The following is a 10,051-nucleotide window of genomic DNA, read 5'->3' on the forward strand; positions in this document are numbered from 1 at the left end:
TTTGACTCATCGATATTGTCATATATTTTTCAAAGAGTATTTGATGTGTTTTGATGAAAAGTATAAGTATTCTTGATAGATGTTCATGTACATAAAAGAATAAAGGATTGGATGGGTGTTTTAAAGTAATTAAAAAAATTCGTATTTATGAACAGTAAAATACGTTACTGTTCACGTATACATACTGTATACGTGAACAGTACACGTATTTGGGGTGTATGTGTGTGCGTATGATAGTGTGTGTGTGCAGAATGTGTTTTGTGTGTGTTATGCGTGTGTAGTGGTGTGTGTATGTATTGTGTGTAAGTGGGTACTGTGTGTTTTTGGGTGTGTAAATCATATTTTTGACGTATTCGAGTCCGTATTCATGTCAGTTTTGCTTGGTTTCGGTGTTTGAGTGTGTGTATTTTTCTTGCGTATGTGTATTTTGGTGTGTGTTTATTTATTTGTCGTGTTTGTTCCTGAGGTTGAGGTATAAAGGTGAGGAAAATATTATTATGGCTTGTGGTAAAGTTACGGTTGAGGTTGAGGTTGACGAAGTGTGGATGTAGGCTCTCAGGTCATGATGCCCCTCCCATGAGGTAGACGGAGTGTGGATGTAGACCTTTGAGTCATGATGCCCTTTCACCCTAGATATCCATGTATAATGCTTGATCAGACGACTATAATAAAAGTTGAGGAAAGTTTCTGAGCCACAGGTCGAAAGGAAATAAGTATTTTTATGAGGTTGAGGTGTATTCATTTGTGATGTGTTTGTTATGTGTCGAGTTATATTTCTTTGCGATGTGTTTGTCTTATATTGAGGTAAAGTTAAGGTTGAGGCGTCTCTTTTGCGACGATCGAGTTTGAACGTTTAAAGGTAAAGGTTGAGTATTGTGTGTTTGCGTGTGCATGCTTATGTTTTAAGGGCTTCAAAGTATTAAAGTTGATGTTTAAAGTATAGTTTAAAGTTTATAGAGTTATGTATTTTTGCTACATCCGGATATTTCTTGCTGAGCCATTAGGCTCATTAGACTTTATCGATGCAGATAATGATGAGGAGTAGGTGGTGCTGTCTGGCGGGTGCGGTGGTCGTGTGGCGGTGCAAATCATGACCATGCAGCTTCCGCAACATGATGTTTTTATTGAAACAGTTTAATTATTTTTATTGTTGAGGGTTTTTGAAACAGTTTAAATATTTTATTAATCTGCCAGTACTTTTTTCTGTTGGCCAGATTTCACTTTAAATTTTCATGAGAATTTTATTATAACTGTTACAGCATTTAAAATTTGAGTTTGAATGAAGTTAATGTTTTCCTGCCAACCGTTTTTAATTAAATGTTTATATTTTGTGTGTGATATCCCCTACCCCTTCTATTATGTATTAATTTTAAAAAAAAATAGTCAGTTATTTTAATTAATTCATTATTTTAAGTTAAAAAATTAAAGGACGTTACATATAAACTAAGACCTAGACCATTCCTTAGACCTCTTCAAACCACTAGGACAGCTTTCCCCAAGCCTAGTGTGACTCAAAAGAGAACATCCCCAGCCCCTGCCCCTGCTTGAGAACCGATTCCCTTCAATATCAAACTGATAGCCCTTTGCCTCCAACTTTTCTAGCCATTTCACACAACCTTAGCACTACCATGTGAGCTACGTTCTCATCCATGGGAGCTCCTAATTCACCATCCAAGCAACAGACATACTCAATTCAAACACAAACTCGACAAGATGCAGAAACTCAGAATTATGGCAGATGCAGCATAAAATGACTTTTACTCAAATCTGTCAAATGCAATGAAGTTACGCACATCAGTCCGAAGTACGTACAACTCCACAGAAACATGAAAAATGCTTGAACAACTATAGAAAAGAAGGATAGAACATCGGACAGCTATACATGACAGAGATCAGAAACTCGAACGACCAAAAACTAATCAGAAATCGAGCAAGCTTCCTTAAATCCATAAATCCGAAATGCAAGCGAGGAAGACACGACAAAGGGAATCAGTAATCTAAACGGCTAAAGCAAGGGAAACAGAGAAACTTATGGCATGTCTGGGAAATACACAAAATACATGGACAGCCCATAAAATCAAATAAAATTCATAAACACGCAGAAAAACAAGAACACAATGTAATAATCTACTTGGTGGCCAAAGAAAACCCATAATCTTGCCTCACGCAGAAAAACAAGAACACAATCAATTGAGAAATTCTGAGTGCGAGATAATTCTGCGCACTGGTTCCTCACCCTTTTTAGTAGAAATTATTTTCATCAAAATACTTAAGGTTTGGATATTGTTATACAACAGATACAATATACAAACATTCGATATAAATTTGAAAGACATCCAAGGTATTCGGGGTTGTTTTCAAGCGTGCAGTTTGGAAACAACATTCTTAGGAATCCATTGTATCCTGGATGAACATTTGCTTAGTCCAAGTGCATCACCATGGTGGGAGCAAATAGTTTCTTGAGGAAAGCGAGTTTAAGCGCCTTGGATTTGCACCTCTGATTTTGTAGCAGGAGACTCGTGCAATTCCTTGATAGAAGCACTGTACAAGGAAGGTTCCCTAACCGCAGCAAAATTGACAGAAGAGTTCCTGGGTAGAAGTTGAATCAAAGAAAGCATCCGACCAACAAATTCATCTATTCATTCATTGTCTCACACCACTTTGTCCTATATTTACTATTCATTGCCTCTTCATAAGATGTTGGTTATATTTGCACCAATTCTTCAGCTAGGGCAAGTGCATACGAGACCAAGTCTGCCTCACCATACTTGTTTGGAGGTTTTGTCTCCCTCTTTTTCCCTTCTCTTGCAAGGTTATATGAGCTCAAGTATTCATTTGGTGTGCTTGTGGTCTCCTTACTCCATTATGTTCATTTGTTGGTAACTCCACCTCAACTTGTGGTTCTTTATCCTCAGTTTGTACTGATGGAATTTCACCTAGTTTCAAATTGTATCACATTCTAGACTAATCAAAAGTTATATCTATGGATTTGAAACATTTTGGACCATTAGTTTCCAAATTCCATACCTTGAATCCTTTTATGCCCTTTGGGTAACCTATGAAGATGCACCTTATAACCCTGACATCAAGTTTGTCCTGTTTTAGGTGAGCATATGCCAAACAACCGAATACTTTTAGGTTTGAGTAGTTTTCCGGTGTTCCAATCCACCTTTCCATAGCTGTTTTAAAATCTAGTGCATAGATGGACACATGTTTACTAAATAACCAGTTGTAGATAGTGCCTCTCCTTGAAAAGACTTAGGTAGAGAAGCATTTATCAACATACATATGAATATTTCCAATAAAGTTTGGTCGTTTTCTCAGCCAAGACATTTTGTTGTGGTGTTCCAGCCACTATACTATGTCTTGTTATACCTTTTTCTTTGCATAGTTGATTGAAATTTTTTTAGAGATATTCTAACCCATTGTCGATCCTCAAGTATTTCATTCTTCGGTTTCTTTTGTTTTCTACTGCTTGTAACCAGTATTTGAACTTGATGCAGGCTTCATCTTTTGCATTTAAAATGAAAATGCATACCCTTCTTGAATAATCATCAATCACTGTCATGAAATACCTTCCACCACCAAGTTTTTCTGTCTTAAAGGAACCCCGATAGGTCTGAATGGATATATTCCAATGGTTGGCTTGTTGTGTGTTTTCCCTGACTAAACAATACCCTCTTAGCCTTTCAAAGAGCACAACTTTCACATAGTTCCAAGCCCTGAATTTTGTCCCCACACAACAAGGCCTGTTTGGATAACTCTTGTGATCCTCTTTCACTTACATGACCTAACCTTGGTGTCAAAGCTTTGCTTTGTCTTGATGTGTTTGTATGTTGGCTGATCCCCCAACAATTGTATCTTCTTCTAGGACATACAAGGATTCTTTCTTTACTGGTGTCATTACCACTAAGGATCTTTTTGATATACAAGGATTCCTTCTTTACTAATGTCATTACCACTAAGGATCTTTTTGATACCTTTAGCTGCCCAAATTTAGATTTGAAAGAGTAGCCTAATCAAGTGTACCTAAGGAGATTAGATTCCTTTTTAAGTTCTGGGACATAACTCACGTTTTTTAGCAATTTATCCACCCTATCAAAAATTCTAAATCTCACTGATCCAGTTCCATTTATCTTGCATGCTATATTATTTCCTAGAAGCACCAATCCTAGATCATTATGTTCCAACCTTTCAAACCATGTATTGATGGAGCACATGTGAAACGAACATCTTTATCAAGAATCCGTTCACTTGATGTGTCTTGGTTTGTGACAACTAGAACTTTTGTTGATTCATACCCATCCAAAGACACATCAGCTTCACCATCTTCCTTTAGTTTATCATGAACCTTTTGTTTCTATCTAAGAAATTTCTCTTGAAATGGCTTTCTTTATGGCAGATAAAACATTTCAGATTTTTTTGGGTCTTCCTTTGATGCTTTCCTTGACTCTTTGATCGAGACATGTTCCTGTATTCCTTAGGAGTTCTTATCCCATTCCTTCCTCGAACCACAAGACTTTCCCCTTGTGATTCAGATTTTGCATTTGTCTTTCTTTGAAGTTCCTTTGACTGTATAGCAGATAATACATCATCCAATGTTGTGGTTTGTTCTCTTCCATATAGTAAAGCGTATCTAAAATTCTCATAAGTTCTTGAAAGGTAATTTAATAATATTAGAGCCTTGTTTTCATCCTTGAGTTTCACATCGGTGTTTTCTAAATCATCCATTATTTTTGTATATATACTCTCGAATTTTGAATGAGTAGATCCTCTGTTTCAGATATAAACAATTTTCTATTGATTTTTCCATGTATAGTGTTGAAACTCAGAGCACAAGAAAACCAATATATATATCCCACACGCATGTTGCAAACAACACAACTTCACCGATGAACAAGCAACATTCAAAATATAAGAACAAGTGCAAGAAAATAAAAAAACTCAAGGAATTACTTGGTTCGGATTGAGATCAATCCAACATCCAAGGATCTGGGATTCTATCCATATGAATTCACTAAGAATCAACGCAAATCAGTTCAATACAATCCTCTTCACTTGTTTAACATAACCTAAATCAGAAACAAATGGCTAATACAAACAAGAACAACAAGGACTAGGTCTCCGAAGTTACAGCTCCAATTAGGCGCCCTCGATCTTCAATCTTGCACCTAGAAGAGAGTATCTCAGTGTTCTAAGAGAATATGAACGAATAATCACCACAAGTAGAAGAAGCGCACAGATTTCTTGAGTCTATCTCACTTATTGATTAATCCCGGATCAAGTCCTACTTAAACTATCTCAACTAATTAACTACCTTAACTAACCGAGCTAATCTAAGCCATTGGATTACATCTTGACACCCTTTGACTAATCTGATCCATTGATTGCAACTAATGCCCAAGTCAATATTATACTCCACAAATCTCCACCTTTGAAAGATTCGGTTGCTATCATGTGAATTCAATGAGTACCCATTTAAATCTAACTCAGATTACTCCACAAGCTGTAGCAAGCTCAATGCTTGATTTAGCTTGTTAACCGGTATTACCTTTGTCAACATATCCGCTAGATTAATGTTTGTATCAATCTTCAGAATTTTAGCTAATCCTTTTGATACAATGTCCCTCACAAAATGCAACCTTACATCTATATTTTTGTCATTTTGTGAAAACGGAATTCTTTGATAGATGTATAGCACTTTGTGAATCACAGAATATTGTAACACCTTTCTACTCGAATCCCATTTCTGTCACAAATCCACAAAACCAAAGCCCTTCTTTTACTGCTTCTGTTAGGCTTATATACTCTGCTTCAGTGGTGGATAATGCAACCACACTTTGCAAATTTGATTTCCAGCTCACTATATTTCCTCCAATAGTGAACACATACCTTGAGATTGATCTTTGTTTATCCAAATCTGCTACATAATCCAAGTCACAATAACCAGTGACTTCATAAGTTTTTAATGCAGGTTTTGAGTACTTTAGCTTCAACCTTTTAGTTCCCTTTAAATACCTTAGTAACCATTGCACTGTCTTCCAATGCTCTTTACTTGGTTTATTCATGAACCTACTCACAAGACCCATACCATATGTAATATCTTCTTGTGTTGAAACCATCATATACATGATACTTCCCACTGCATTAGAATATGGAACATTCTTTATATGTATGGCCTCTAGTTCCTCTTGGTCTTTCTTTACAGTCTTTAACTTGAAGTGAGCACCAATAAGAGTACTTATTGATCTAGCATCTGCCATATTGGAGAGTTCTAGAACCTAGTTTATGTAATGTTCTTGAGACAAATACAAAGTCCTTGCCTGTCTATCTCTTTGAATTTCAACTCTTAAGATTTGCTTTGCTGGACCAAAATCTTTCATTTCAAATTCTATGTTAAGTTGCTGCTTTAGCTTCTGAATTTCTTTAAGCTCTTTGCATGTTATAAGCATGTCATCAACATAAATCAACAGGTAGATAAGAGACTGTTCTTGCAGCTTCTTTTAATAGACAAAACTGTCAAATTTGGACTTTACATAACCTTGCTGAAGCATAAAATCATCAAAATGCTTATACCATTGTCTTGGTGATTGTTTAAGGCCATAAAGGGATTTTTTCAGCATACAAACTTGTCCAACTTGAGAATTAATCTCAAAACCTTTTGGTTGTGTCATCAGGATCTCTTCTTCTAGATTTCCGTGTAGAAATGTAGTTTTGACATCTAATTGCTCTAGTTCAAGGTCTTGCATAGCAGTAATGGCAAGTAAGATTCTAATTGAAGTGTGCTTTACTACAGTAGAAAACACTTCATGGTAGTCTATTCCTTCCACCTAAGAAAATCCTTTTGCGACTAATCTAGACTTGTACCTAGGCCTTTCAACTCCTGGAATTCCAAGTTTCATTTTATATATCCATTTGCATCCAATCACCCTTTTTATCTTCTGGTTTATTTACTAATGTCCATATGTTGTTCTTGATCAAGGATTTATACTCTTCTTGCATAGCCATCTGCCATAATGCACTGTTTTTACTTTTCATTGCTTCTTCATAAGTTGTTGGCTCTTCTAGATCCATTAATTCAGCCACATTAAGAGCAAAAGCAGTGAACTCAGATGATGTGAATCTAGAGGGTAGCCTGATTTCTCTTCTTTTTCTGTCCCTTGCCAGTTTATATGGTTTTCCAGATTGTTTTCATAATCAGTGTCATCACCTTGTTCATCTTTGTTTTTGTGAGGCCTCGATTCTAAACATTTAATCTCGAATAATATTAACAATAATCAAACAAGAGCCAAGATTTAAAAGGATAAAAAAATTGTATTTCGTGAACAGTGCCTCGCTCGAGTGGTGGAAAACTCTCGCTCGAGCGAGCAAAACCTTGCCCAGCATTCTGAAAAGCACTCGCTCGAGGGGTAAGAAACGTCCGCTCGAGTGAGCAAATATTTGACTCAAAAATAAAAAGCCCCTCGCTCGAGCGATACAAATCCTCCGCTCGAGCGAGACCAATTCTGAACCAAAACTCAGAACTTGCTCTAACCATTTTCTTCCATTCCAAATCAATTTAAAAACATGCCAAGATATAAAATACATACTACAACGACATGCAAGCCTCAAAGCTCAAATATTCGATACAACATAAATCAAAGAAAGTACAAGTTCTGACATGCTTTCAATACAATTAAAGTTTGACATGTTATTAGAATCCTAAACTGAATCCTCACTTCTATCATCACAATCCCGATCTAGTCATGCTGCCTCTGACTCGAACCTGTCCCACCTGTTTCCAAGCACACATACAAAGACAAAACAATAGCCGGATAAATTCGGTGAGAATACAATTTCCAGTAAAAGAGACAATACAGGCAATATCAATTAATATATCAAAACATGATATACCAACATCCAAACATGTAATTTCACGAAGTATATCAAAAACATGAATAACAATAACTTCATTCTAAATGTAATAAAATGTAATGCATGTCTTTAACAAAATAGGGATTATCAGACTCAGATAATCGAAAGAAATTCAGTTTTTCAATTCTTCTATTGGGATCCCGAGGTAAAATATCACAACAATCACACCGACTCTCCCCTCGAAGTGGATGATGTATATTTCAATCCTCTAGACACCGGAGCAACTATAGAGAGTTGATCGGTCATTGTAGTAATTCGCCTACCAATGTCACTCGACTATAATCACCAGAACGTCTAATTCTCAATGAAAACGAATCAATTGGCTCAATATGAATGCATGTAAAATCATAATACATTCAATCATATAATTCAAGAAATTCATTTAAACATGCAAGTATGTGATTCTTTGGAACACTCGAATCAAGTCAGATTCGAGTAACTCGTCCCATTCAAATCGAAGTCGTCGTCTTATACCTTTTCTTCGGTCCAATGTAGCTTCCAATCTCAAACAAGCTACATAACAAGAAAGAGACTTCTAATCAGAATCCATTCAACCGTAACTCAACGATTAAAGTAAACTCCTTACCAAAACTTGATCAAATCTTCAACGATTCAAATTCTGTCAATTCTGAACTCCACAATCTTCAGTCAAATCTATACGGACATATAAAAACAGTCTACATCAATCAATTCGATTCAAGTTGATTCAAAGACTTAATTCAAACTCCTAAAATCCCAAAATCTCAAACCGGCGGCATAACGGCTATAAATTCAACTATCTGAAATCGCAGACAACAAAATATCAATATACACAACTCAAATCTACAACAACTCAACCAATTCAATCATATTCCAACAAATCCGATCGTCGTTGTTTTTTCGATCCGACTTCAAATAAACGATCTATGTTAGCTCAAGAACGACATATCCTAAAATCATCGAATTCTAACGGCATCCAAAAATCGGAGTATAGTTGATCGAAGAAAAACTTACGGTAAAACGGAGCTCTCGCAGTCGTGATCGTGAATATGCCTTCGGATTAAAATTCTATCGGACGGATCGAGCACGAAATGAAATCAGAAAGCTTAAAAGCTTGAAAGGGCGTTCCCATGGAGGAATCAGTGAGGAGAGGAAGAAGGGTAAGGAGATGAAGACTTGGTCAATCAAAACAAGTCCAAGAATATACATGAAATCCTTATTTTGCAATTTGGTCCCTGAATTCTTCAAAAATTTCAAATCAGTCCCTTCTCAAATATCAATTAAATCCTCAAATTCCCTAATCTTCGATTATCAATCTTAATCTCCTATAATCTCGAATATGCTAATTTTGGGGCGTTACAGTTTTCAATTGAAATATCAAACTTTTGGTTAGATATCTGGATTCATTGTGACATATATCATAAGAATACTCATGTGGATGTTGATTAGCTCCACCTTCATTCTTATACAGTGCATTGCTGGGTGTTTGGACATGATCTCCATCCTGAAAAGACTGCTCAGCTTGTTTAGAGCTGGCTGCTGTTGGGACAACTTTGTTAGCATAAAACACAGACTCATTAAATATTACATCTCTACTGATAATGCACTTTTGATCATCTAAAAGCTAGATTATATACCCTTTTACACCAGTGGGATAGCCTAAGAAGATGCACTTCTTAGCTCTAGGACTTAACTTTCCTTGATTGACATGAATATATACAACTTCTTAGCTCAGGCACCATAAATTCAATTGCAGAATAAGGTGGCAAGTTTATTAGATAACAGGCAGTATATGTTGCCTCTGCCCAGAACTATTGTGGCAGTCCACTCTCACTAAGCATGCACCTAAATTTGTTCATAATTGTTCTATTCATGCGTTCTGCAACTCTGTTTTGCTGTGGTGTATATGTCCAAGTCCTATGTCTACTAATACCATTTCTTACACAATATTCATTAAACTCATGGTTGCAAAACTTTAAACCATTATCAGTTCTTAAGGTCTTAATTTTATTTCCAGATTGATTTTCAACTAAGGTTTTCCATTCTATAAACTTACTAAAGCTTGATCTTTAGTCTTTAAAAAATAGATCCAAACCTTCCTAGAGTAATCATCAATGAAGGAAATAAAATACTGACTGTTGTGAAAATTCCTCGCAAG

Source organism: Henckelia pumila, chromosome 2 (genome assembly GCF_033568475.1).
Source record: "Henckelia pumila isolate YLH828 chromosome 2, ASM3356847v2, whole genome shotgun sequence".
In the NCBI taxonomy this organism is placed as follows: Eukaryota; Viridiplantae; Streptophyta; class Magnoliopsida; order Lamiales; family Gesneriaceae; genus Henckelia; species Henckelia pumila.